The following is a 27779-nucleotide window of genomic DNA, read 5'->3' as shown; positions in this document are numbered from 1 at the left end:
GGGAGGCAGCTACGGAGCTGCAAGCCCTGACACCGGGAGGGCTCAGCAGGGACAAACTCTTTGCCCTCACCCCCTGCCTGTTGCCGCCTGAGCGCGGGCTGAAGCGCTAAGGAAACCAACAACCTGGGCGTCTTAATCGTTTCGTTCTCCTTAGAGGCTTCTGTACAGCAAAAGCCGCACGTCCCCTCGGCGGGGTGTTGGAATAACCCCGTGTCGGTAGGTGCGGGGCCGGGGGCAGCAGCCGGGTGCGAAGCCGCGGAGCTGTCACTAGATGGTGCCCAAGGAGCGGCACGGCGGGCCGCCCCCGCCCCCGGGCTCCGCCGGGCCGCGGGGGGCAGGAGCCGCCCCCTCCAGCCGCCCCCTCCAGCCGCCGCCACCGCGCAGCTCCCGCCAGCGGCCGAGGAGCTTCGCCTCCGCAGCGACGGGTGGGAGGGAACGGCCTCTGGGATAAATACGGGCGCTAGTTGTTCTTTCCAGGTTTAGCCCTTGTTTTGAGTCAGGTGGCTTTTTTGGTGGCTAATTTTAGTGCTAAATTGAGCCTAATTATTATAATACAATGAAAGACCACTTTGAATTAAATAATGACCCTTGCATTGTATTTATGCGAGTGAAGAATTAACCTTAAAAGGTTGCCCTTCTGAGAAAATGGATTGCACACTCGGTTCTTTCTATTGATTAGTTTAGGTATTTAAAGTGCTGCATTTTATCTCGCCAGCCGCCCGGTAAATTTGTCATGATGATACTTAAAGGAGCAAATCGACGTTGTTTATTTTCCCAAACCTTTTTGGCATATTTCTTGGCTTCTTATTGCACCTTTGAGCTATATAGTATTGTGTGAAGGAACAGTGATAACCCTTCTGCTTAAATAAGCATGACAGCGTAACATCTCTGTTGAGCTGAAGCATCGACGAAAGGGATGCTGCAGTGCGAAATGTATATTACATTGCAGCTGATGGAGTGAGGTTAGCAATCCTGAAGAGGTTTTCAAGAGGACTAGAGTCTTCCCATATTAAGTGAATGATAGGAGGGTTTGTCAGAATTTCTGTTCACTCCAAAAATTGGAGTTCGTTTTTCCTTGAAGCTGCCAGATGACAGGAACCATCCTAATAATTGAAAACTCTAATATTTCCAAAACTAGATAGTGTTTGGGATTTTGAATGTGAAATGTGCAACTAAGCAAAAAGAGACAGGACACACACATGCATTTCTGTGTTATAGATTTCTGAGAAAGTAATAGGATGATGTGAAGTTTTTAAGTTAAATATGGGCATCTGGTTTTCCTACCAAAGCTTTAAAGCTTTTTAAATTTTTCCAAAAAAAGTATTGAGGAATTGAGGGAATTTTGTGCCCTGATGCTGACAGCTGAAAATCACTCCAGCATGTGCTGCTGCAGGAAGCCCCAGCAGCCATGGTTGTGGCCCTGGAGATGGGCTGTTTCCCTGCTGGCGCCCGGGGAGCAGCCTCAGCACTGCTTGCCTCAGTTTGGGGGGCTGAGAGCTGTGCTGTGGCTCAGTGTCCTCCACAGGCTGACCCCACCAGTGCCTCCCGTGGGGTGGGGGGGCTGGCGAGCTGGGTGCCCCATGTTGGGGAGCAGGAGGTCTGCAGGCACCTGCCTTGGCTAAGCCACAGCAGCATCCCTGCTCCCTACGTGGGGCTGGGGTCCAGCCACCCCCATCAGGCTGCGCTGCCCAACACATGCAAGGGGCAGTGTGCTGCTGCCAAGGCAGCTATTTCCACAGCTCTCAGTCTCTTGTGTGTTACTTCAGTTACCCTCTCTGGTTTCTCAAGTTTACAGATCTGCTTTTGGTCTCTGAGTGAGCGATTGCCACCCCTTTCCTAACCCCACATCCCAGCCAGCGGTAGGAATAAGCATACTGCTTAAATTCCCCAAATAAAATGGAAAGTCTTCGGTTTAGTTGAAAAGAACAACGAATTCTGCTCGCAATCTGTAATGCAATTAGCGTTATTTGACTTGGCAGCCTTTGCAGGGCCTGCGTGGGCTGCAGGCTGCGAGGGCCTGGAGTCAGCCTCCGTCTAGGAAGCAGGGCTTGGGAGGAACTCTCGGTAATTTTTACATCTGACGTCTCTCAGTGTTTTTCCTCTCCCGTGTCCTCTCCATGCTTGGCATTTGGATGCTGCAGTTGGTCCTTTTTCCCAGCTGGGATGGGGTGAAGTCAGCTGGTCCTGCAGCCCCTCCTCGCCCCCGCACCCCCAGCCCCATAGGTGTCTGTGTCTCCCCGCCTGGCCAAGGGAAAATCATTCTTGGTCAGAACTCCCTGAGCCATCTGTGTTTCTGAGGCTAAAGTATTTCTTGCAAGGGAAATAGCATTAGGTTGGTGTATCTGGCCTGCTAATTGCTTTAACTGGCTGAAAAGGTTTCAGCCTGTTCTTGAGCTGTTTGTGCAAACTTAACAGAATAGTGTTACCTTCAGATCCTGCCCTATCCACAGCCAGAACATATAAACAAGTCTTTTGGTAAGAAAAGCAGCACAAAGTTTCGAGTTATGCTGGCAGAGGTTATGAGAGACAGGAAGTTATGGGCAAATTGATTTCACCACTGGGAAACTAGGGATTTTTTTTTCCTCCCAAGTAATGACTGTAAAGCATGCTAATGCTATTCAATGTTAGTGCATTAAAGTGTGGCCTTATTAATTCAAGACATAAAGGCAACAAAATAAGCTGTTAAATTTAAAATATAATACATATATAATGAGAAGAAATGTGTGAAAGCTTTATTCAAATGAAAATGCAGAATTGTTTGAGCTAGTGAAGTATCTTTTGTGCTGAGTTATGAGCATATGTAATAGATTTAATTATTAATTTCTCCATTGTTCTATGCACACAGACAGGGTTCAAGGCACAGTCATTCTCTGGCTTTCATGGATCTAATTTGTATAATTATTGCCTGAATAAAGAATTGCTGTGATTCCTAGCTCACTTTTTTCCTCTCCCAAGCACTACCTCACTGCTGCTTTCTGAAAGGAGAGCACCTGCCAGTTCTTCAGGAATCAGCTGATCACTTCCAGTGATGAGCCATGTTCCTGGTGACGTTCCTTTTCAAGCCTTTTTGTCTAAATGAATTATTGTGCATCCTTTTTAATTTTATTGAACAAATTACATTTGTCAAGGTCTAGCTTTGTAAATAAATAGCTAGAGACACATGGATGCATATTGCTGCTGTTCAAGGTCTCTTGTTCTATTTATGGAAGCCGGATGAATGTAAAACAAAAGAGAAACTTTTCTCTAAAAGCAATTATCTTTCTGCATTCCCATCAGTATAATTATATTGCAGGGAATTTTAAGGAGTCATACAAGTAGAATTGAATATTCAAAATCATGGCTGAATCGTTATGCAAAAGCTGAGCAGAGCATCTTGCTTCATGCTAGCAAAACACGCTGTGGTCGACTGTTCTCTTACACTTTTACACCTGAAATGTATATGTACATTTGTCATAAAATAAGAACCTGAGATCCACGATTACGCTATACATATGAAAAGTATTTGTGGGAATAGCTACTGAATTACTCTAAATTTTGAAACGATAATAGTAATGGGTTTAAATATTTTATCATTTGGGAATTTAAAAAGTCACGGCCCTGCTCTGTGAGTATCTTTAACCACGAGTATTTTCTTTAATCTTGGAGGCACATGGTGTTACAGAAACAGGACATCGTATTTGTTAATGGAAAGGTCTTCCTAGGTTGTAAAAGGAACAAGGCCCAAGAACATATAGCAAGGTCCAAACTGTGTTGGTAGAAAAATCTGGTGAAATTCATTATGTTGACCATGCTTAGAGAAAAAACATTAGGACTTTTAAGGAAGCTGCAGTATCAACACGGTCACGTAATTTTGAGGGGGGAGTAGAGAAAGTATGCCAGAAGAGTGAATTCTTTCTCTCCGTTGTTTCTTCAAATTTTGTGTGATTCTGTTGAAAACATAGTCATCTTTTCCCTTTAACTTGTTGGGAAGATGCTGTTAGACAACCAAAATAACAATTATGGGACTGTTCTGTGGGTGGTTTTACACTCCTATCAGAGCAGAAAGCTCAGCAAAAGCAGCTGCAGGGGTACTTCTTGAGGAGAAACAAGACCAGGCTTGGCTGAAAGCCTTCTGCAAAAGCAAAGGAGGGATCTGCTGCACCATCGTTAATCTCTTAGTTACTGCCTTCCTTTGCAGGGCAGTACTACAGAAAGGTGAGAATATGATAAGGCAATTAAAAACTATTCAATAATCTTTGTATGAGGAAGTAAAATAAAAGTGGCACAGGATGTGTACATAATGTTTCCACATCTCAGTTTTTAACCTACATGTTTAACTGTATATTTGCATTTTATACTTCAAGTAGGTGGATGTACTCTTTCCAGCTGGATTTTTCCTCTCACGTCCCTTCACTCCTGTTGTATCCAGGGTTGCTGTCTTTTCCCTTTGCCTCCTTTTCCCTCTTCCAGCCTTTTTCATGTCAAACAGGACCATGTAAATTAAACATTTAAAACCCAGCTATGAAGAAATGAGGTATTTGGCCCAGCCTTGGCAAACAGCTTTAGCAAGTCAGGAAATGTGCCTAAGTCCCCGTGCCATGTCAGACAGCCACACAAAGCTGCACACTCTGAGCGCTGCCCGTCACACACGGGACCAACTCCGTGCTGCACACCTACAGCAGCTCTAGCCCAATGTTTTCTTTTCTGTGAAAGCCGTTTCGACTGCCATGTGTTTGCATTTTTTTCCTTTTCGGCTCCATACGTGACTCATCCACGGCAGGATGGAAGAGCCAGGGCAGAGCTGGGCCGCCCGGGAACTCCTTTCCCCACTCCCCAGCCCTGTTCTGGGCAGCTTGCTGGAGGGCAGTCCCACGGTGAGGAGCTGTTTGCCAGGCTGTAGGGATTAAGTTGCTGTGCTCAAGGCAGCTGGGCTCAGTGTCACTTTGCAGGGCAAAGCCTTCCTGTGCCTTGGTACAAGAGGCCAAGATGCTTCTCCCTCTGTAAAGTGACAGAGGCAGCTTTTATTCACTCTGGCTTTGGACCTTGCTGTTCCCTGTAGGTTACCCACAAGGCATACTGTCACAGGTCTGCCGTTCCTAGAGTTTAGTTCAATCCAAACCTGTTCTTTTCTTCCTTTTCCAGAAGTCCCATTTGCACTGGAGTTTTCTTGCATTCAGCCATGGGCAGGGTTACAGTAAAAGGTTTCCTCCTGCTTCCCTCTGGGATCCTGTGTCCAGGCAGGAGGTGTATTTCCATCTGAGGATCCTCCTTGGAAAAGACTCTTATTTCGTGGGGGGTTCATGCCCGAACTATAATGATATTTTCACTGACTTTTGGTTTTCAGTAATTTCTTCTCCCCCCTCCAGTAATCTGTGAATCTGTTACCAATCAGAAAATGATACGTATCCTCAGCCAGTTTCAGTGGGGCTTACTTCTATTACATCTGGCAATGTGTCCAGCGGGGGAGAAAAAAACCTCAGCCAGAATTAGCTGCACTGAAATCAGCTGAATTTTGGATGGGTTCAGCCTTTTTGGCTAGACTCATTCCGGTTCATGAGAAGTAATTATCTCTTGAGCATCACATTAATATTAAAGATCCATAGGCATTAGTGTTTAGGCAATATACCTTCTTCCCAGCTCCAAAAAAACGATGTGGGATAATTGATCTGAACATGCTCCAAATGTGCATATGTCTTTATTTATGAATTCCAGTGTGGATTGTTTGGGAGGATAAGACAGAATAAGGAAAAGCAGGCAAAAATGTTGAGACCTCTCATCTCCCTGGCCACTTCTGTTAGGAATAGTTATAATCCCCTGAAAATGAGTTGTGAAAGCTAACAGCATGTTAATAGCATATGTTACAAACACTAAATCCCTTCAACTGGTATTTCTGATTTACGCCTTTCCCTATTTCTTAGATCAGGGAATTTGTGGTAGCTGGAGCTTGCAGCTCAGTCGCTGGAGAGCCAGCTTTGGGCACTGATGGCTCTTCTCCCTGAGGTCAGTGTGTTTGGGCACTGATGGCTCCTCTTCCTGAGGTCAGTGTGAAACTGCATCCCAGCTTCTGCCTGCTGAGGGAGAAATTGCTCTTGGAACACTCAAAATGCTGTCTTCTGTGGGGTGTCCATCAGCTGGTGTGCATCAGCTGAAGGGATGCTGGGGTGACCTGCCCCAGACATGGATGGCTGCACTGTGTCCCAGGACACAGTGGCTGTATGCATAGGAAACTGTGGCCTCAGGTGTTCGGGCACTGCTGGCACACAGCATGTGGCAGGACCCCGTGAAGATGCTGGTGCTGCTGGCTTAGGGCTGGGCTCAAGCCACCGGGCAGCCCCAGGCTGACGCACTCCTGCACCTTCCATCGTGACTGTGGCACCTGCCATCTGTGCTCACCTGTACTTATGGATACGTGTGGGTACGTAGATGGTATTGCCTCGCTCATCCTTCCACGAGCAGAAAATTCGATTACTCCACACTAGCCAGCAATGTCATTACTTTAAATAGAAGGGGAACTTTTTCCTTACTGAATTTTTTATTGTGTTCAGCCTCACTCAGTAGGGGAAAACAAGCCTATAAAAGCCCTGCTAGCTTGTTTCAACTTCTGCATGTGCACCCACCTCATTTTCACACCCTGGTGAGGGGTGTCAGACGCAGCCTGGCCACCTGAGCGGTCATGGACTGGCCCAATTTCCTGCAGAGCGCAGGGAAGGCTGTAGATATCAACTTCAAAGGTAAACAATTACCTTTTATTATCACACATGGCTTTAGCTCTGCCAGTTTCAAATAGCACATAATCACAAGTCTGTGATAACATTTACTCCTGATGAGAGAAAATTTACCAAGTACTAAATTGCTGCTGAGATGACGGGAACATGAGCCAGGCAGGAATTAACTCCGATGATGAGTCAGCAGACGTTAATGTCCTGCACCATACTGGAGACATCTGCCGAGCCGTCCACTGTTGAATCATCTTAAATATTTCTGTGTTATTACCCCTCCAGGAACAAGCATCGGAGAACTTTTGTGTCTCTCTGTTATATATGCATAAGCTATTTTAAAATAAATATATGCAGGCACATAACAAGTGTATGCGTTTAGGTATGTAGGTAATTTTCAGCTACGGGAAGGATGAGCAACCAGCAACTATTTAAAGTAAAACATGCATGGAAATGCTAATAGCAATTGCCTACATTTGGTGCTTGGGAAGCAATAGCTTTGCTCAGTCGTGGCTCTGATGAGCCTGGGAGGGTGACCTCATGTCCACATTGTATGCCCTGAACCTTCATGCAGACCAGCCTGGCCAAGCTCTTGGAGTAGGAGCTTAAAGTTCACTAAAGGCTCCCCATGTTTTGAAAATTAATCCCTCCAGAACAGCCGCAGGGTGCTGTGTTCAAGTGTATCATCACTTTGGATTTTGCCATTTTTTTCCATATACCCAGAATGTCAATTTGTAGTTTGATAAATGTAGAATCTAGATGTAATCAAGAGCTTCAGATGAATTCGGTGAAGAGGGGTAAATGACTTCTTAAATGAGACCCTTTTTCACTGCAGGCCCTGCAACTGTGCCATCATTCGCTGTCCTCCTGCAGCGGATCTTTGGCAGATGCTGGGACAGTGGTGTATGACAGGGGGTGCCAAAGGACTTTGCTCTGAACAATGCAACCATTGCAAAAAGGAAGAGGCTGAGCTTTTATTTAGTAAACTCTTTGTTGCACTCAGCTTAACTCTCTGCAGCAAAACAACTCAGGTTGTTTTAAAATATGTTGTCTGTTCTGGCCTTAATTAGTTTAAGCTTTTGCATACATAATCACCCAATTGTATGCACATGAGGACTGCAGTAATTTGGTACACATCGTGTAAAGCTGCGTTCTTTGAAACTCTGACTCTCTGAGGTCTGGAGGTCAAAAGTTAATTCCAGTGAGATGTGAGAGTTGTCTATGTTTGCCAAAAAAATATTGTTATTTCAGGCATTCCACAGTCTGAGTGTTATTGTTCCAACTTGTGTTATTATGATTTCCCCACCCCCTGAATTTTCAGATACAACTTAAAAACCCCACCAACCCAACCCACTCAATGTCTTGGAAAGGAGGGGGAGAGCAGGCTTGGCTGTTGCAGGAGGGCCGTGGGAAGCACAAGCTGACAGTGGAGCTGGTGCCCCACAGGTGCGGCTGTGGGGCGATGGGACCAGGTAGCCTCCTGGTGCCCATCCTCCCTCTCCTGTTCTTCTCCTCGCTGCTACTGATCCCAGGCTCAGCCTCCACACAGGGCAAGCCCGTGGCTGCTTGCCATGCGATGGGGTGCTCTGAGCCCCTGTCTGCCTCTTCCTGGGGCCTGGGGTGCGTGCAGGTGCCCACTGGTCCCTACTCATGAACCTGAGGACGTCAGGGCTTCTAGACAAGTTCAACACCAATATAGGTGCTTAAAATAGCTTAAAGGAAATGACATGAACGTTCCCTGCACGCCGGGTTTTGCACTCAAACACTGCTTTCTCCAAAAATGAGCTCTAGCAACTCATCTTGAGGTGCCCTAAAATAACAATTTAGTATTTAATTAACATTATGGGGGAATTAAATTAATCTAAACAGTAGCTTGGTTTCAGACTTCTCAGTAGCGGCTGCACAAAAGTAACGTAGTGTTTTTAGACCAAATAAGAAATCCATCCTTTGAGGATTAGTTTACAGTCCTCCAGAATTTTCCATGAGATTAATAACCAAGTGAAACATCCTGGTGGGAATGATCACGTTCCTGCTACTGCCCAGTGATTACAGTGGTGCATCAGGAGGTTTCAAGTAAACTGCAGTATTTTTCTTCTACCATGGAAGACAAAGCATCTCCATACTTATTTGAAAAGCTTTTTCCCATTTTCCTTTGGGTGCTGAACTTCTTGGGCACAGTGCATTAACTCTTCTTGAAGTACAAAATGGAGAATACAAGTGCCAGAGTATTTTCGTCAATGGTTTCCAAAAACTATGGAATTTCCTGCCCAGCTACATCAGATCAGCCAACAACTTTGTAATTGCTAAAAACAGCCTGTTGATTTTCCTCCCAAGTGTTTCAGCTGGCCTGGCTGAGCTTTCTCTTTTCCACCGTCTTGAGATGTTTCTCTCATTGTGCACTGTGCTGCATTTTTACGGTCAACATATTCTATAGCAAACAATTTGGGGCTGATGGCGGAAGGGAGATTGGATGCAGGCTAGAGATTTGAGCCTGGGACGGGGAGCCAGGAATGCCTCAGTTCCTGGAGCAAATCTGCCACTAAATCAGGAATCCACATAAAGCAAAGCCACATGATGAGCAATTGTATGATGATTTGATTTTCTGTGCAGAGGAGGAAGTGAGTTTGAATGCGGTTCTCTCCTTGGCGTGCCTGCTGCAACCCAAGCCGTGGCTACAGGTGGGCCGCGAGCAGGGGGCAGGGAGCAGGTTCCCTCCAAGGGGAGGCTGAGATTCGGGAGGCTGCTGTCTAATCGGGGATCAGGCGTTTTCACCAGAGCAATACATGGACTGACGTCTCCGTGGTAAATGCAAATAAATTAGTTAAGTGCGCCTGTATGAAATTTTCCTGCTGAAAAATTCATTCTATAAAAACATTTATATTGTATTCTTTATTGTCAGCTAATCCTGCCCAAACTCATTAAATGGCAGTGTGTGGGTTACTCTCTGTCAGTGAAATTATCAAAGGCATTTTTCAGCTGGTGCACTGGGAAAGCATGTGCTTCAATGCCAACTAAAACAATAACGAGGAAATGTTATGATCAGACTTGACCAAATGACCTTTCCCATTTTAGATTAGTTCTTAATTTCAGCACGAGGGTCATCCTGTGAGAATACTTACAATAAGTCACTGCTCACCTCTCACTTGAAAAAGAAGTGACTTATTAGAAATCTCACTGTACTCATTGCAGTTAATGAGATGTGGAAAGCTTTGTAATTTGATTTGCTGGACCATATGCTGTAAAGGGATACTGCTGATTTCATTCCTCCACATTTAATTTAAGCAGTATGCAATGGCTTCTTCGTATGGCTACTTATATAATAAAAATTAACTTGAAGTATAAAAAAATACACCATTGTGGGGTTTATTACTCTATGCGGTTGAGTTTCAAGTGTTTTTCATTGAAACATCTGTAAGTAATGTGTAGGTCTAATTTTAAATCCTGGCAAATATTTTCCATTTAACATTTGGTTTTACTGACAGGCTTGGAGCAGTGGTTTTCAGAGCTTGTCAGTAACAGATATGTATTTTCAAAGATAAACATTTTTTTAATTGAAGATAACTGGAATTCAATACCTGCTTTCCCTATCCCTCTTGTATTTTAGCAGTTGCGAGCAGCGACGCAGACATTCGCCCCGTGTCCCTGCAGGCAGCAGCGTTGTGGCGGGGCTGGCTTCAGGTGTGGGGCTGGCTTCAGGTGTGGGGCTCTGTGGGGCAGAGCGAGCACAGGGAATAAGGTGGCAGCACTGGGAGATCATGAGCTCCCCAGGGCTCTCTCCTTTAGAATGCCCCTTTGGACATTGTGCAGGGGACAGTTACCACTGGTGGCGGATTTGGGCCTCAGCCCCAAGCGGAGCTTGGCCGCGAGCCGCGCCTCAGCAGCACGTGCTCGGCTCCCGGGGCCAAGTGCGCTCGCTCGTACCACGGTGGCTCACCGTCAAGGCTTTATTTCAGGTTATTTGATTTTCGGCTGCAGACAAAATGAAACAGCTCGAACAGGCAGGCTGGCCTGCGTAGCCCATAAAAGCGAAAACTGAGCTGACTTGTCAGCAGGAGCCGCTGCGCGCTCTGCTGGTCATGGTGCTTCGTGTGGGAGCCTGAGCCATGGCCGGGCTAAAGGCTGCTGGAAGAACCCTGGGTGAGGCAGTGAAAGGTCAGTTCATTAAGATTATTTTTAAATATTATTCTCAAAAGAAGTCCTGGAAGGCTAGAAATGTGGAACACTCACTGGTTTCACCTGAAAGGAAGGCCACAGCATTATTTGCAACTAATGCTGTGGTGTCCACAAGCTCTAAATATGAGGCCTCTGTGTGTTTTAATCTAACCCATTGGTTAAATTTGAGATCAGGCCAAGAAATCCTGTTAAGTGAAGTTGCCAGCCGGGGTGGGGGGAGTGTGGTGAGGGGGCCGCGGGCAGGGCTGCAGCAGCCACAGAAGCGCCATTTTGTGAGGTGCACAGCAAGGGATGGTATTTGTTGGTGTCCCGCTCACTCCCTCTCTCCCTCGTTCTACACGTTACTATTTCCTCACCACAATTTTAAAAACAAGTTTAACTCTGCTTTCAGTGAGAAATAATAATAGTACATTATTTCCCTCAGACCTGTGGAACCTTGAAAGCAGCAGAGCAGGCTGGGTTTTGGCGCAGGAGGGGCCTCTGCTCACCCACAGCGCTGTGCCAAGCTACCAGGAAAGCATGTCAGCATTATCCGAGTTTAATGGCTTTACATTTAGAGGCAAACACATCTTTTCCACCAAAGACAACCCATTTATTTTTAATTTGGAAGCTGCCTTTAATGCTTTCTGATGTGCCGTGGTGTGGGTTCAGCAGCTGAACCGAAGGTGCGGGCTCGATACAGCCCTATGCACTTCTCAGGGAAGCCACCAGGGATCAAAACACAGGCCCTTCATGTGTGGACCTCTAGATTAAAAAAAATAATAACAAAATCAGGTGTCAAGTTTAATACGCCCCTGTTTTCTTTCATGAGAAGTTTTGAAATGCTTCTGAAGAGGCTGGTGATAGTCATAATCTCAGCTACAGAGATTTCTCATAAACGCTGAGAAACTGCAGCTTTACTGAATATAGCGTCTGTTTTAAATGGCTGGTGGTTCACTTGTTTTTAATATGAGTACAAGCACAGAGGCAAGTAAAATCTAATGAAACTGCTTAGAAGTTTTTGTTTTGATACCCCACAGCAGCCCTGGTTTACACTGAAGGGGGGAAAGATTTCTTTATAGCCAGGCCTGCAGAAGCCAGGAATTTAATCTTGCTCCACAACTTATTTTATTGCATTTTTAATTTTCTCTTGCATTACCCTGACCCTTTTCTATAGCTTTTGACGCCTGGTGCTTAATTACTTATCATTAGCAATGTACATGGGGGCCTTCCTGCATATTTATAAATGTGATCATTAGTACACGGGAAGACAAAGACTTCTTTAAGACCATCATTAGTTATTCTGTTTTCATAGAAATGTTCATTAGAGAAACTACCCACCTAGTTAAATAATTATAATTAAGAATTGGTAATCTCCTTTGCATTTTTAACTTGATCTTCAGGACGTGTATGCATAGCTAAAGGAGCCTTGTTTGGCCACCCTACTATCTTTTCTTTTTTATTTTAATTGTCAAGCAGATTTAAATGCTGCGTTTTGGAACTGTATATTCTAAGAATGATTTATGGAAAGAGAGGTTATTAAAAAAAAAGGGAGGGGGGGTGAAGAAAGAAATCAACCCAGCAATTATCTTTGAATTCATTAACTGCTCAACTGGCAGTGAGAGGTTATATAAGCCATTTACTGTAATGCACAGTATGGAGTTAAAATGTCACCAGAGCCCGGTTTCTTTCCCCTATCTGTGGCTCTCACTGCAGACACCCAGTCTGAGGGAGAACACTTGCAGAAAGGTATCGTTTCCATGTCACAGTGTGGCATGACTTGGAAATGCCAAGAATAGATGCGATGGTGTCAGTACTCCTGCTCCCAGCCATCGTGAGGAGCTGGTGGGAAACCCGTCTGAAATGTGTCCGTGTGTCTGTCTGCTGTGAGGCAGGGAGAGCATAGCCCCTGAGCTGGCACGGGGAGGGCTCACCTCCGATAAACCACAGCGGTGGGAAGAGCTCGTCAGTGGCGTAAATATCATCTGTAAACAATTAAGCAGCTACTGCTCATTCAGGGCAGTTTTGAGAAGCAAAGGAAGTCTGCAGTCAGTTATATCTCCAATTACCATAAAAATATATTAGCCATTCATTCATTTATTAATGATTCATCAGTTAACCACACATAATGAGCAAATAATTAGCAATGCTGTACGGTTGCCAAAATTGAAGAAGTGTTGGCATTTTAAAGATGAAAGGTTGCATTTATGTAAAAAGTCGGGTGGTGATAAAGTTAATACAGAAGATAATTATAAAAGTGGCTGTCCTATTTTAGAGGCTGAGGTCCCGCAAAACTTGCCTAATTGAACTGAAATTAATATTCTTCAAAAGCATGCCTGTTACTGCGTACGAGCTCCTGCATTTACTCGGAGATCTCCCTTCAGTAAGGTACATCGCACAATACAAGTTAATAAAATGCCAGACAGCAAGACTGCGTTCTTTGTTTGCTTGGTTCAGGGCCTTGTGGAAAACAATAAATTGCATTCATGTCAGCCGAGGCCCATCCCTTTGCTAATTACCGTTTGGTGCTGAAATGACTTCTGTGAAATTGGGAGCACGAAGAAACACACAGCCGTACAAGGGAGGCTTTTCAGACTATGGCAGTAAATGTGAGATAGGCCTTAGGCGCACAGATGTTAAAACAGTGAATTCCCCTACAGATTACACTAATGGAAACTCTGTCAGGGTAAGTCAAATCCGGGGTCTGTGGTCAAAATCTAATTAATGTTTCTGTACTTAAAAAGAATATGAATGCCTGGAGGTGATGAAGAACGGATAAGAAACTCGCTTGTTTGTAAAATTGCTTGCGCGGATGGCAAGCGCCACTGAGCCCTTCCTTACGAGGTAACACCTGCTGAATGGGCTGCTTACGCCACTTGGTGCAGCACTGCGGGCACCGGGCTTGGCCCCTCTCAGAAGTCCTGTACCAAAACAGCCATTTGTGCCAGGGCCACCTCTGCGGTGTACAGTCATTGCCATCATTAAACGCCCCCTCTTCGTTTGGCAGGACCCAGTGGTGTTGGCATCGCTGCTTAGGAAGTACTTGTAGCTGAAGATGGGAGAAAGGGCCAGTTCCTCTTTGTGTGAAAACAAAGGCTCACCCGTCTAGGTTGAGCTTGAGGACACTGCTGGGGCTCTTACGGCGCTTTCACAGCTGCACTGTGCATGGCTTGTGCAATAACAGAGGAAATTAATTTATAATGCAACAATCTCTTCGTTTTCACAAGCACAAAAATTGCCCTAAATACTTAAAATAACACTCAGAGTGGGACAGACATTAGATTTCAAATAAATGAAACCCTAATCCAGTGTGTTGCTGAAACAAGCTTGTTATTAAAGAAATAAATTTGAAACAGCAAGTGGTTTGAGAATTTTGGATTTAATTATTTAAATCTACTTAAGATAACTCTCGAGCACTGTGTTTGGGTTTCCTGTTGAGAGCATGTTTTCCAGGAAAGGTATCCCGCCCAGTGCCTTGGAAATGTTAACTTTCTCATGCAACAGTGGTTTAAACAGTAGAGACAAATAATTATTGTTATAATAAGGCAAGACATTGGATGGCAACTTGGTGATATTTCCTGGATGCATCCTGTCATGAAAACTGCCCAGAGCTGTTCAAAGGTTTGGGGAGACCACTCATCTCCTTGGCTACATGGCACATGTAATACAGCTCCAAACACTCTTCAGGTAAGAGAGGCGTTACCTTAGCAGTGTTACAGAACCAGTCACAACTAACAAGTTTCTGAGCCAGCAGGTTTGCAATTGTAAGCTAATTTTGAGGTATTATATGGTATTTAATAGTTATATATTAGGAGTCGGACTTTGTTCATTGCTGACTGCTATACTTTAGATAAAATCTACGATTTCATCTTTAGAATGTAAATTGTCTCCTAATGTGGCATAGATCAAGAAGGCAATAAATCTGTTTTCTTCTGTTGGGCCGTAACAGGAGTTTTCTGAATCCCAGGTCTGCGTTTAGGGTAAGAATCAGACAAATGTATTCAAGATGTCTGTGATCTGCACAAAACCCAGCAGAGGGACAAGAACCAGAGGGGTGTTCTCAGGCATGGGGCAAGCTGACTTCCCGTGCAGCCAGGAGTGAGCACGGAAGACTCTGGTTTTGAGTCACATTTCCATACCCTGGGGTCATGCTGGGACAGAGGGACATGGTCACACTGTATGCCATCTCAGCCTCACTGCTTGGCTTGGCTCCTGCAGGGCAGCCGTGACCATGCTGTAAAGAACAGGGATGGTGGGTTTGTGTTTGAATGCCCTCACAAGTAATCATTTATGTCTTCAAGGCAGGATTTCATCTTAACCTATTTCTTTCAATATGTTCTCTGCATTGCCTGTATTTACAATACAGCTCCTACAGGAGGGTTACATGCTAGTTTGGGGGCCAGACTGTTGCTGAACATTGCCAGCTCTCGCTTTGTCAGTCATGTTGCCCACTGTGGCTCAAGTGTCACCCTCTGTCACAGGGATGAAGTCTTTCAGCTTTCCTGATGCTGCTGAGGTTGCACTGATGTAACTGAATTTGTTCCTGCTGTCATGCGTAAGGGTGGGATCTCGGGAGTGTTCAGCTTTCTAACTTCAGTTTGTGGGTACAAAAAAACAGGCAAATTCAGACTTTCAATTAATCTAGTGAAATGGTTCAATTACCACTCACAGGTCTGATGGTCAACACAGCTGTGTCATCATCTGAATCCAACAACACCAACTGACCCAAGAGCTGGTGCTCAATTCAACGCTGGGTTCTCTAAAACTCAAAACGTGTAACGATGGTGTTCAAACAAAACCCAAAAGATTTGCCTGGTCATCCTCATTCAAGCATGCTCACTGACTTGTCTTGTGATTATTAGCAGTATTTTCTTTTAGAAATAGTTTTTATTTTCTAGAAAAAGTAGTCCTGCAAGTATTTTTTCTTAAGAAATTATGTCTGTTTATGTGTTACAGGAGGCAGATGTTGGTTTAAAGCTTAGTTTTTGCTTAAGAGAGATCTTTCAATCTGCTGAAATGGGTTGATTAGTGTCCCCTAGCTGAACCATTCTTTTCCTTCTGTTGCTTTGACCCATTGATTTAATTAAGGTCTAATAAGAGAGGGCTGAAAGATTGCTAAAAATCTTTATTTTTTTCACGGATCTGACCTATGCTGGTCTGTTAGTGCATTTTTGACTTGCACATGCCCTCTCTAATATGTAAGCACACTGATAGAGAGGTTTTCTTCCTTAGAGCCAGTTGTTTTTTTCCCTCAATGGTAGATCAGATTTAATTTTGGTTTTAACCAAAACAAATGCTTTTCTGGAGACCTTTTACTTTAGTGAAAATAAGTAATGGAAAAAATAACTAAAGCAAGTCACTGTATCAAAAGGAAAGACCTTAGAAATCTTAGCAGTGACCCTTTCTTTCTCTGTTTCCTTTCCCATCCTCCTTTTGCCAGCGGAGAAATAGAAATGAAAACACTGGTTTTGGTTTCCGATTAAGTAACAAGAATGAATGGAAGTTGATGAAACATGGAGGGTTTCTCATTGATAAGGCTTGCTACTTTTCAATTTTGTGTCTTGTCTAGGTAAGTTTTAATGCTCAAAAAATATTAATACTTCACACTACTTGTCATATTGCCAGCCTCTCATTTTCCTTTCCCTTCTCCCACCAGCTCTGCAGTTTGCTACTCTAGGATGAGAAAAGCTTTTCTTAGCATGCTAATTTTGCCACTGAGGAGACTCATCTATACCTCGTAAAAGGGAGATTACTGCAAACGTGCACCCTCTCCACATTCTGCTCCTGCAGTAGGAGAGCACTTCTGGCACTATCCTGGCTACACCAGGACCATGATGATGGTCTTCAGAAGAATAAAAAAGGGAAAAAAGCCTCAGCTGCAACTTCAAGGAATGGCTTTAATCTGCTATTCGTGGCTTGAAAGAACAGCATTGCTATCCACAGTGGCAGTTTGTGACTGTGAACTTTCTTAGATGGGTCTCATGCTCAGATTTCTGTGCTGCAGCTCATTAGCAGGAGAGCTGCCTGCAGGGCTGTGGCAGGTTTACGGTACAGCAGGATGTGCACTAAAATCAAAATCTGGTTAGTGGTGGTGTGATCCCAGCGCTGGCTGGGCACTGCCAATTAAAGCTGGATGAGAATAAGCCACCTGGACTTTGGGACTCCTGGGATGTGACATACCACTTGCTGAGGGCCATCCCTGCCCAGGAAAGCACTAAAGCAGGTGTATAAATCCTACTGTGTTCAATGGGATTTAGGCACCTGCTTAAAGTTAAGTGCTTGTTTAGAGAGTTTCCTGAATGAAAGCCTGACAATTGTGCCCAGGAGTAACTTTGAAATTAGTTTTAATTTGCTCATCATAACCAGCTGTCATGAGTCTATGTAAAAAGGGTTTGATTTTAGGAAGATGAAGGACTTCTCAGGCCCTGGGCTTTTGTGTAAATGCCCTTTCTGGTTTCCCAGCACCCTGCTGAGCTGAACCACTCCTGCTCAGCCCTGCTTTTATTCCAGGTTGCTCCATGGTCCCACTGGTGCCGCAGTGCCAGCCCAGCACTCTGCAAAGCAAACTGCCCTGCCAGCAACTGAAATCGCCCGACTGCACCTCACCAGCCATATCCTGGGCAAACTCTGCAGGCTACAACAGAGGAAGAGAAAGTCCACGCTATATGTAGTAGGTAAGTGCAAAGAAAAGTTAGGGGAGCGAGAGGGGGGAGAGGAGATTTGTGTCCAAGCATAAGAGTCAGCTGGACCTCCCACTTGGAAACATAGTGGGAACCAAGTTCTTTTCTGTCATGGAAGTCAGAAAGCTTGAAGAGCTTTTTCTTTTAGGTTGTGGTTTGGTTTTTTTTTTCTTTATAACCTCCTCTTTCTTACAACAGAGTTTGAGAATAAACTTGAAAATAAATCTATCGTTACAGCAACCAGTCTCAAAGGAAAAACAAAATCCAACAAACACAAATTACTACTTAATTCTGTATGTGCACATGTTTATATGCATCATCTACTTAAGGCAAGCAGGACAGTGTCCATGTAGCTGCGAGTTATTTTTTTGCTCAAATACATAGTTAATTAGTCAATGGGTGATACCACTGTTGTATAGCTCTTGGAAAGACTAAATTTGCAATTAAAACATTGTAAAGCTTTCTTTTGTAGAGTCCTTAGGTAATTAAGCTGAAGTGCATGTATATTTCCATATACAAATAAGCTGAAGTGCATCTATATTTCCATATACAAATGTACTGGAGCAGTGATAGCTGATGTAGTAGTTAAGGTCAGGTGGAAACCAGCCTTGCATTTAGAGTCTTTTTTCTGGTACCTCACTCAAAACCTCTCTAACTCTAAATTAATCTTCCAGAAATGTATGGGAAATTTGCTTTATGAGGGGAAAAAAAAGGTCTTGCACTATTACCATAGTCTATCAGTCTTCCTTCAGCGTGACTCCATTCATTTTGCAATGCATGGCAATTCAGCATTGCCATGACTGAACTTCAGAAGACTTTTGCTAGAATAACACACATCACGGGAATGGTCACGTTGGGGTGGCCCCACCAAGGCAGAGGAGTGGACTCAGCCCTGTGTGGCTGCAGCTTAGAGGCTGGGGGCAGATGTAGGGAAAGCCTTTGCCTGGCCCACAAGAAGGGACCTGGGAACTTCATGGTATGGTGGCTGTGACAAACCTGGGAGCAAAGCTGGCTCTGCTGCTTTGTCCTGCTGTAGTGCTGCTGTGGCCCACTCCCCTCCCCAAAATCCCCCACTCAAGCTACAGCTTCCCTCTCTGCCTCCTGAAGCCGTTCCCTCCCTTGCAATCTTGGTTCCTCTCCTCCTTGCCAAGTACACTGACTCCAGCCTGATCTGAAAGTTAATTTTAACAAATAACATCTTGGGCCGAGCCAAGCTCGGATCTGGAGATAGGACACGCTGCGGGAAGGGAACAGGGTGGGGGAGTGTAAGAGCATGAACACTCAGCCTTGTAATATGTGTGAGCGCTGATGCTCTCTGAGCAATCGAGTGCTTATTATTATTTCTCTTGGATAGGTCACCTGGGAGTGGAGGAATTTTTCATTTAAAATTAAAAAGAAATCTTTTATAATGCTCATTTCTGAAAGGAAAAAAAACCTCATCTCATCATGGAAGCAATTAGATGGAGAACGCATTGAAAGGAGTGATCAGTTGTTAATTTTTGAGCTGTTGGCCTGACAGAGGGGTTTTTTTTGTCAAGATTTTTTTTTTAAGGTGTCTTTCATATGCCCATAGTCCAAGGTTACTTCTCATTCAATAGCAATTACCATATGTCCATTACATGCTAGAGACTGTTTGAGGTAGATGCAGTGGTCCCCATCTCAGCATGTGCCAAGATGAAATGCCAGCAGCTGTATGAGCCACAGGATAATTGTTCCTATCTGCTTCTTCTCTTTTCCAAGTCCCAGTAAATGTTCTAGGGAGTAACTTCCCCTTTCCTTGATATGACCTGAAAGTACAGCCCTCTGGTTTGCATTTCAGGTTCCAAGTCAGCCGTGTCAAGATTTGAACAAGAATCAAGGAGGATAGCGGTCCGATGTAATTAAGAGGCAAAACTACTGGTGAAATAGCTGCACATTTCAGTTTTCTTTCTTTCTGCCCATCAGATTACAAACCTCAGTCCCACCACCACTTAAAAAACTAATCTGTAACTACCAACCCTGTATAACTGCTCTATTGTATCAGATGGAAACCAACTAACCAAACACCACAATACAAAAAAAATAAGCACATTGTACCTCAGAAAAATATGGGGTAGAAAACACAGAAAAAAATGCAGTCTTGTTAAAATATGGACATGGTCCAGTAATGGAATGAGTAGGGAAACTTGAATGGATCAGAGTCAAAAAGCACTGCTTAATTCTTGGTGTTTTTTATTCACCATTCAGCTTACATCAGTGTTAACATCTACTGAGAAATGCAGCCATTTACAATTTGCAGTTCAATGTGTTACTTTAATTAGTATGAAAATTAAAGGGCAACTATAGGCCAATGTGAATGATTATGGAAATACATGTGCATCACATGCAATGCTCTCAATTAATTGTCTTGTATATCAAGCAGTTTAAGTCGGTTGCTGAGTATAACAACTCTGTTTTAAATAGCCACTTAATACTTAACAGGATGTGGAGAAAACACTATAGCACACGACTGCTTCTCAAGTTTCAGTGTCTGAGATTTTTTAAAGCTGACCCAAGTCAACCCAAAGAATGTTTAACACCCTGTGTCTGAACACAAGAAACTCTGTGATGTACAGACATTCAATTACATTTTTTAAAAAGTGAGAAACATTTTGTAAAATAGTGACTTTAGAAAACTAATTGGCAGCAGCAAACTTGAGAGTGAAGGCCAAAGCTAGAGGGAACCTTTTACTACAGTAACCCTGGTCAAGGAAAATGAAAATAAAGGCATCTTTGTTTCTTAGTCAAATTAGCTGATTAAGAAATAAAACATTTTAACATGCTTTAAATGCAGCATTAATTATTTATATGAAAAAAATTAAAGCCAGGTTCCATGAATTAAACTTTGTGTGTGTGAATTGAACATTGCGGGAATAGTAATCCTTTTACATTCATTAGGCAAAACTAAATATTAAGGGTTCTATTCATTCAAAAAATTCTTATGCATTCAGGTCACACCTTTTCTATGGCTTTTTTTTTTTTTAAGAGTGCTATGTAAAGCACTGATTTTTAAATATGATTCAGAGAAAGCAATCTACTTCTACAGGATGTGCTCTAGTAAATGGATGTGTTTAGAAAAGGACAAAGATACAGTGGTGGGTCTTGCTTGTCATGAGTGAAAAGGCCCAGAGTAAGTTGTATTGTATGGTCTCAAAGTTGGTGTGATAACAGAAAATCAGATGCATACAGGTAGAGAACTCTGTGAACCCTTTTTCCTATAGATTGATTAGTAAATAATTTCCCTCCCTCACTGTTTGTTTCCAATGGCTGGGCAGTGCTTTATTCAGGTGAATGAAGAACAGAGGTTATTTACTTGGGCAGGTATCTTCAGGGATGTACTTTTCTATTTTCCATATCTGCCCATTTTAGCAATGGTGTGTCCCATGCTTGGCTCCCCAGGAGGAGAGTCCCTCCACTGCAGCTGCACTGCTCTGTGGGATGTGGTTAAACATCTGCTGGGACTGAGGCTGGGATCATCAGTGTCACTTCTCTGCTCTTTACCTCTGCATCTTTAACTTTCAAAATAATTAAAAGAATCACTTAACATTACAATTATAACTTGAGAAGAGAGAGAGAAGAAAAAACAAAGCAAAACCCAAAAAATCAAGAAATTACAAAAAAGGGGTTACCCAGAAGCTTGCAAATTGTCAGCTGGCTGAATTTAAACAAACTTTTGGGAAACAAAATATTGGGAAATGGGACAAGGCGTCAGATGGTTGGGTAAGATTGATGTATTTAATAGTTTAGTTAATATGGATCAACATCTGTCTTTAGTTACATCTGCACAACCCCCTGACTTCAGCAGAATTGTACTTTTGGAACCAAATTTGGACCAATGTTTTTAAATAGGCCCCGGTGCAGAATATCTGCAGAGAGCCTGTGCTGCTCAGTGCCGGTGTAACCAGGCAGCTCTGGAGAGAACGGGTAATACAATATGTTATTGTTTCTCATGTAATTTTAAAATACATTGAGGAGTAATATATTTTTTTATAATAGGGTGCTCCCTGTCTCTTTAAGTAACTGTCAGATGTAGGATGTCCTTGTGCCAAAATGCTACGGTCTGCTCCCTCTGTGCAATTGTTAATTAAATCCATCCCTTATTGTAAAGCCTGCCTAGTCTCTTACCCATTCTGCTTATCTGTGATACCAGATGATGCTCAGTAATTCATGGCCAACCTGCTCCCACCTTCAATAGGGCCTCCTGTGCACTGACCTTAACCAGCTTCACCTTTTCATTATTCCCAAGGAGAATGGAGCCCCGAAGGCAACAGTTTTATCAACTTTTCCTGTTGACCAGATGATGGTTCAGTGATAAATAAATGGAGTGTGCTTGAGCTGGAGGCCTCCCACATGCCAACACTCCCTGCCCTTCTTTGGCTCCCACTGCCTGCCTGGACGCAGAGCTGTGCAGGGAAAGGGAACCGTCCTCAAAGGGCACTGCAGGCTGCACCGCTGCTGGCAGGCAAGAACCGCTTTTGCCTATCCAAGTAATGTTACTCTGCCAGTCATCATGTGAGCTGAAAACTTTCTGTGGTTGGTTCTGAGCTATGCCACCTGCAAATCTCTTTTCTCCACTGGTAAGGCTGATATACAGGAGCTGGTAGGAATATTTTCATAGCTGACAAGCTGTTTCCCATGAACAGTGTCAAAGATTTAAAAGCCTCTTCTGCAAATGGGACTTTCTGGCAAATATAGACTAAGCAAATCTTTTATTATTACCATATGGCTAGAAATACTCCTAGAGTTCTCCTGGAAATGGGTACTGTACCAGCAGAAAGCAATATTCTGTTGGCCTGTACATTGCCTCAAGGGTATTTACTATGGTAATAAGATCAGTAATTCATCTCCTAAAATCACTGGGAGTACAAATGCTTATTTAAGTAGATGGTATCTTGATTGCAACTGAGTCAGGAGAGCTCTTAAAGCTGCCTGTTTAGGCTACAGATCTTTTGTTAAAGGCAAAGGGCTGGTGGTTCTTGGTAAACACAAGAACATAGTGTTTCACAGCTACCTTGCATTTTGAGCAATTCACAATAGATGCACAGAACATCCCTTGACAAAATGGGCATGTACAAATACATCAGGAAATTATGTCTGTTGGGTTTTTATTTTTTGCTCTTTTTTTTTTTCCCATAGCAATGTAATGGAAAGAGATATAAATCTCTCTCCATCTCCAAATGGTTGGTCAGAACAAAAGAGACAGAGAGAAAGCCATACATACTCCAGCAGCACATGGAGCCATTCAAACTCCATTTGCTAGGGGATGCAGCACCAACATAAATTAGGAGACAGCCTTGGCTCAGAAAAACAAAAAGGGAAAGATCTGAGGGTAAAATTATTTGCTTCGTCACAGAGTAGGCCAGTGTCAGAAATATCCTAAGTTCTTGAGACTCTTGCGACCTCCCATCTGCTAGCTCGTGAACTCAGTAGGCCTCTTCTCTGGAAGTCCTGAAGGCAGAAGCCTCCATTCTTGTTCAACTGCGCCTTTTAATTTTCGGTTGGTTGGTTGGTTTTGTTTGGTTGGTTTGTTTGTTTACAAAGCTGATCAAGAGAAACCATGGGTTTATGGCAAAGGCATAGAAATAGGAGTTTAAGGACCTAATTTCTAATCTCAAACTGCCACAGAAGTCTTCACAGAAAGGGTGGTATACATTAGAAATACAGAGATTCATCAAATTGTATTATTTGAGGGAAACTAGAGTTTGACCTCTGAGAATCCTAATTCAGTGCCCATAGCCCTGTGTTTCAGGTGGTTGGTACTGTTTCACATTGGTGATGTGGCATCGAAGGTGAATTACAGAAAAACTGAGCTAGAAGTGCCTAAAACAGATGTTCTGTAGTTTGCCAAGAAGCCTGAGCCCTTAATGAGGACATGTGGCTGAAACGGAAACCATTAGCAGTTTTCCTGCAGAATGTTGTTCTGTACTTTAACTTCATCAATACTGTTCCTTCTCTGCACAGTTATTAAGCTAAATATCACTGAGGCATGTGCAAATTTAACGAGAGAAATATCTGTTTGTGCTCTCTATATATTTCAGAAATTAAAGATTTTTCAGGAGGCACAATTCTGCCTTGTGAGTCAGAATTTTCTGTCTCATTTATTCTGCAGTCATGGAGCATAACAAACATTTGAAATAACTTTCACCAGCTTGATCACTGTTGTCAGACAGAGTATATATGCAAATGAAACTAATAAATTTTGCTGAAGTTCTCTGGATTACTCCAGAATGTATAGAATTGTCTTTCATTAGTTAAAAGTGCTTAACACTTATGTAGCAGTTTCCATCCTTGATGACAAGCTTATTAATCAATGCAACACCTCTGAAAGGAGCATTGCTATATATTCCTATTAGAGTGTGAAATTTAAAATGTATGGATGTACTCTGAAGTGTTGGTCAAATAGCCAAAGAAACTTGGGTTTCAAGTTTGGGAGTTTGTGGTTTCTGTCACATGATTAGGCCAGACTTCTTTGACACACAGACCCCTTTATGCGTTTAATAGATCAAGCTCTGCTGGGTTTAGAGCCACACATCAGTGTGGCCATGCTCTGACTTTGAAATGTGGCGATAACAGAGCCATTTTTTATAATTGCTGCCTAGAGGACCTGAGATGGGGATACAGCACACTGCTGTGATTTGCTCTTTGCAGCTTTGTTAAGACTCACGGGAGCCGGAAGGTGTGTTTCCAGTGCACAGTAAATAGGCTTGTGCTAAATGACCCTTGCCTTTTTTCATGCTAATAGGTGTGACAGTGTCGGGTTAACAAAGAAGTCAATCCTGTTGTAGGGATGAAAATTTTGTCTAGAGTGAAATCCAATGAGTTCCCTCACCTCTTTTCTGTGACTGCTATCATAGAACACTGATGGTACTGCTGATGTGCTTTCTTTGCAGTCAAGAAAGTGTCAGATGAGAGTATTTTCTGCCTTCTACATCTCAGGAAAAAAAAAAAAAAAGTATATTCTATGCAATATGCTTAGTTTGGGAAATGAGTTTTGTTCACTGTTACCAGGTCTGTAGAAGCCACCAGGCAAGTGCAGTGAAAAAGGCCTCCTATAAAGGGTATAATGAAAGACAAATCATTTCAGTTCATGACTAGAGGCATATCAATAAAGATCACCCCCTGCATATATCAAGTGATTGATAGCAAGTTTGAAAGCTTTTTCAGTTCCCTGGTAGTGCCATCCAACTGCAATAAAACACATGGATTTTTCTGCTCCCCTTGCAGATAAACCCCCTTCATGCTGCATGTAGGAAGAGCTTCAAGAATAATAAAAGAAAGGTACAGGGAGTTATTACTTTTAAGTAGCTCAGGTGGCAATATCTAAACTATAGCAGGAAGGGAACTGTTAAACATCTTGTTGCTTTGCTCTGTTGGTAGGCAGCCTCTGAGACTGTCAGCAGCTTGAGGTAAATCAGCCTGCTCAGAGGTGACAGCTCAGGACACGCACTGTGAACCAGGAAAGGAGCTTTTGGGATGCCTGTTCAGGTGAGAACAGATACCTAAAAATTCACACCCCTCTGGCAAGCTCAGCAAGTGTAGTCCCTGAGCTGGATACCTCTGTGGGACAGACCAGGGCCGTGGGCCAAATGGCGATGGCTCCTACATACCTGCCTCCAAGGCACAGGCTGCAGTCCTGTTCTCACTGCCTGTCTCCTCCATAGCTAAGTTGCTGGTACTGCCCATGGCTTGGGACTTATAGCTGCTCCTCTCCCTTGCTGATGCTGAGTCTGGCCCCTCAGTGCATCTGGTGCTTGGTCTCATGCCGTTAATAGGAACTGATTGCTCCTGTTGGAAAGGGCTCTTTGCTTTGAGGATTTGTGCATTCAGACATTGTGAAACATTCATACCTAAAAGCTATGGAAGCATTATATGAGTTTTTATGACTGAATCTATATCTGTTTCATTGCCTTATGCTAATGGCAGTCTTGTGTCAGCCATTGGGAGCCCACAAACTTTGGAAAAGTCAAGGGGCTTCTGGGAAACTCTTACTGAGATGAGTTTTTTAGTTAGATTCCATTCCTTCTTATCGGAGAATGAAATCCAGGTTCATGAGACTCCAAGACCTGGGAAAGCACCTTGAAAATACCAAGGATGATCTGCTTCATCCACATACAGCCCGTTTAAAAACTGCTTCCATCTACAAGGCTTGGGTTTGGATCTGGGTCCGAATATCCCTTAATTTCACCCTTAAGGTGAGACCTTTATCTGCTGATGTCACCATGATTTCTGTCACTGGCTTAAGTGAGTGAGGGTCAACGCGGTGTTTTAAACCACAGAGTTCGTTTGACCTATATGTAATGTAAGGATGGGTATTAACTGGGAAGTCTAAATTTCTGGAAGTCTCTCTCTCAGTAGTTGTGATTAAATTCACTATTCCAGCATAATGTAGCTTTCTGTTCTAATCATAGCATTGCTGTATTTGGGCATAGCACATCAAAGGGGTTTACCTTGCTCTCATAGCAGAATCTTCCTTAGGTTCGCTTACTCTGGGGACCCATACCAGATTTCCCTGGTTCTGCACACAGGCCAGATTTTCAACTCCCTTTTAATCTTTGGCAATTTGAATTTATATGGAAAACTTACAGGTGACAGTCTGGCTACGTTGAGACAAGTAGGATAGAAACCATGTCAGAACAGTCCCTGAAAGTCCTACGATGTGCTTAAAGCATTTCAAGAGAACCCTTGATCCAATGTATCAAAGGGTTACAGTAAGATCAAGAAGAATTAAAACTGATGGTGTGCCAGAAATCACGTGCAGCACAAGGTCATTACCTACCCTCGTTAAAGTGGTCTCAGTACTGTGGCCTGATCTGAAGCTTAATTGAAAAGTTTCAAATGGTGCATTATAACGAAGACAAGACAGCCACTGCCCATTCCACGACCTCTGCTAAAAAAGGCAGATCAGTAATAGGGCAGAAATCTAAGCAATTGCTTGAGGATAATCAAGGCCTAATGAGGTATCCACTTCAGTCTTTCAAAGGCAGAGGAACCTCTCCCTGATGCTGGAGAGAAAGTAAGGGCTGATGGGACTGATGTGAGCAGGTTCCTGCATCCAGGGAACAGGCTGCCTGGCCAGGGTAGTCACAGTCCTTGGCAGCAGAGCGAATACAAAGGGCAATACCGTGTCTGTAGAGTGGGTTTTCAGTTGTACAAAAGGTCAGTGCCATGGCCTAGGCCAGCTTCCTCTCTGTTGCCTTCTTTTGCAATCATTTTCTGTTACCCCAAACCTTTCCCCAAAGTGATCGTAAGGTGCCCATCAGGTCTGAAATAGTTGTGTTAGGAGGCAAGACAGTGATGATAGGAGATACCTGACTGCTGATGTTATCAATTTTCCCTAAAAATTCACCAAAAAACCAAACCCCATTGATGTTCCACTTGAGCGTGATAACAAACTGCAAGTCACAATTACCCAAGGAAATCAAGTATCTCCTTGGCATCTTCCTCTTTTTTTGTTCTATTATCTTTTCTAGCAGAGAGGTCAGTGCCCATATCCACATGATTATCTCCACATCCAGCTGCCAAATTGTGAAATCTGCTCTTCCCGGGCTACTGCTTGGGCAGCCGTATTAAAGGGTTTGCACATGCCCTTGCCCGATGAGCAGTTACAGCGTGGAATCACCTTTCAGTCTGCAGGAGCCAAATGGTTTTTCATCTCTTTGAAATAGTCAGCTCACCCATTTTAACCCACATCTGTAGGCAGTGCTCATGTCAGGAGAGGGGTTCTCTCCTGATTCGTATCTGTTTGCTGAGCAGGTTTGCTTGCTGTTCCTAATCTCTCCTGTTTTGATAAGATCTGCCTCCTGTCTTGAGAAACACTAGTCATGGGAAGCTAGACCAGACAAAAACATTGTATAGAATTTCAGGTTCAGTGACAGAGTACAGCCTTCAGTGATGGACTTGATTAAAGGCATCATGCACAATGACAAGTTACAAAGTTTTTTAGCAGCAGGGGCCATCTTCTTTGGGCTTCAAGTTCCTCCCTCATTTTGTGTACAGTTAAAATCAAAGTACCTGCTTTCTTTGCTATGAATCCTACTTCAATTATCTTCTGCTTTGTCATGTAATTTCCTTCAGCTTTAAATACAAATACTGAAAAAGAAGCCTAATATAAGCAAAAAGTTCTAGTAAAATAACTAAAACCCCATTTATGCAGTTCTTCAGATGGCTGTCTTGAAGACCACAAGAGGTGCAACTGACTTCACTGGGACACCTTTGGGCCTGGAATTAAACCATG

At 43.4% G+C, this 27779-nt stretch overlaps 1 long non-coding RNA gene across 2 annotated transcripts; it reads left to right on the top strand.

Annotated features, from left to right (window-relative positions):
- Window positions 1-166: 166 nt before the first annotated feature.
- LOC139828232 (uncharacterized) lies at window positions 167-27779 on the top strand. Of its 2 annotated transcripts, none has more exons than XR_011739608.1 (3): window positions 167-216; window positions 17358-17521; window positions 27699-27779. It is a non-coding gene; the product is annotated as an uncharacterized lncRNA (long non-coding RNA). The 2 variants fall into 2 exon arrangements; XR_011739607.1 differs by lacking the exon at window positions 27699-27779 and adding an exon at window positions 24923-25009.

This window comes from Patagioenas fasciata, chromosome 6 (assembly GCF_037038585.1).
Source record: "Patagioenas fasciata isolate bPatFas1 chromosome 6, bPatFas1.hap1, whole genome shotgun sequence".
In the NCBI taxonomy this organism is placed as follows: domain Eukaryota; kingdom Metazoa; phylum Chordata; class Aves; order Columbiformes; family Columbidae; genus Patagioenas; species Patagioenas fasciata.
Note: the sequence above shows the minus strand (reverse complement) of the source record. Positions and strands in the feature narration are given on the sequence as shown.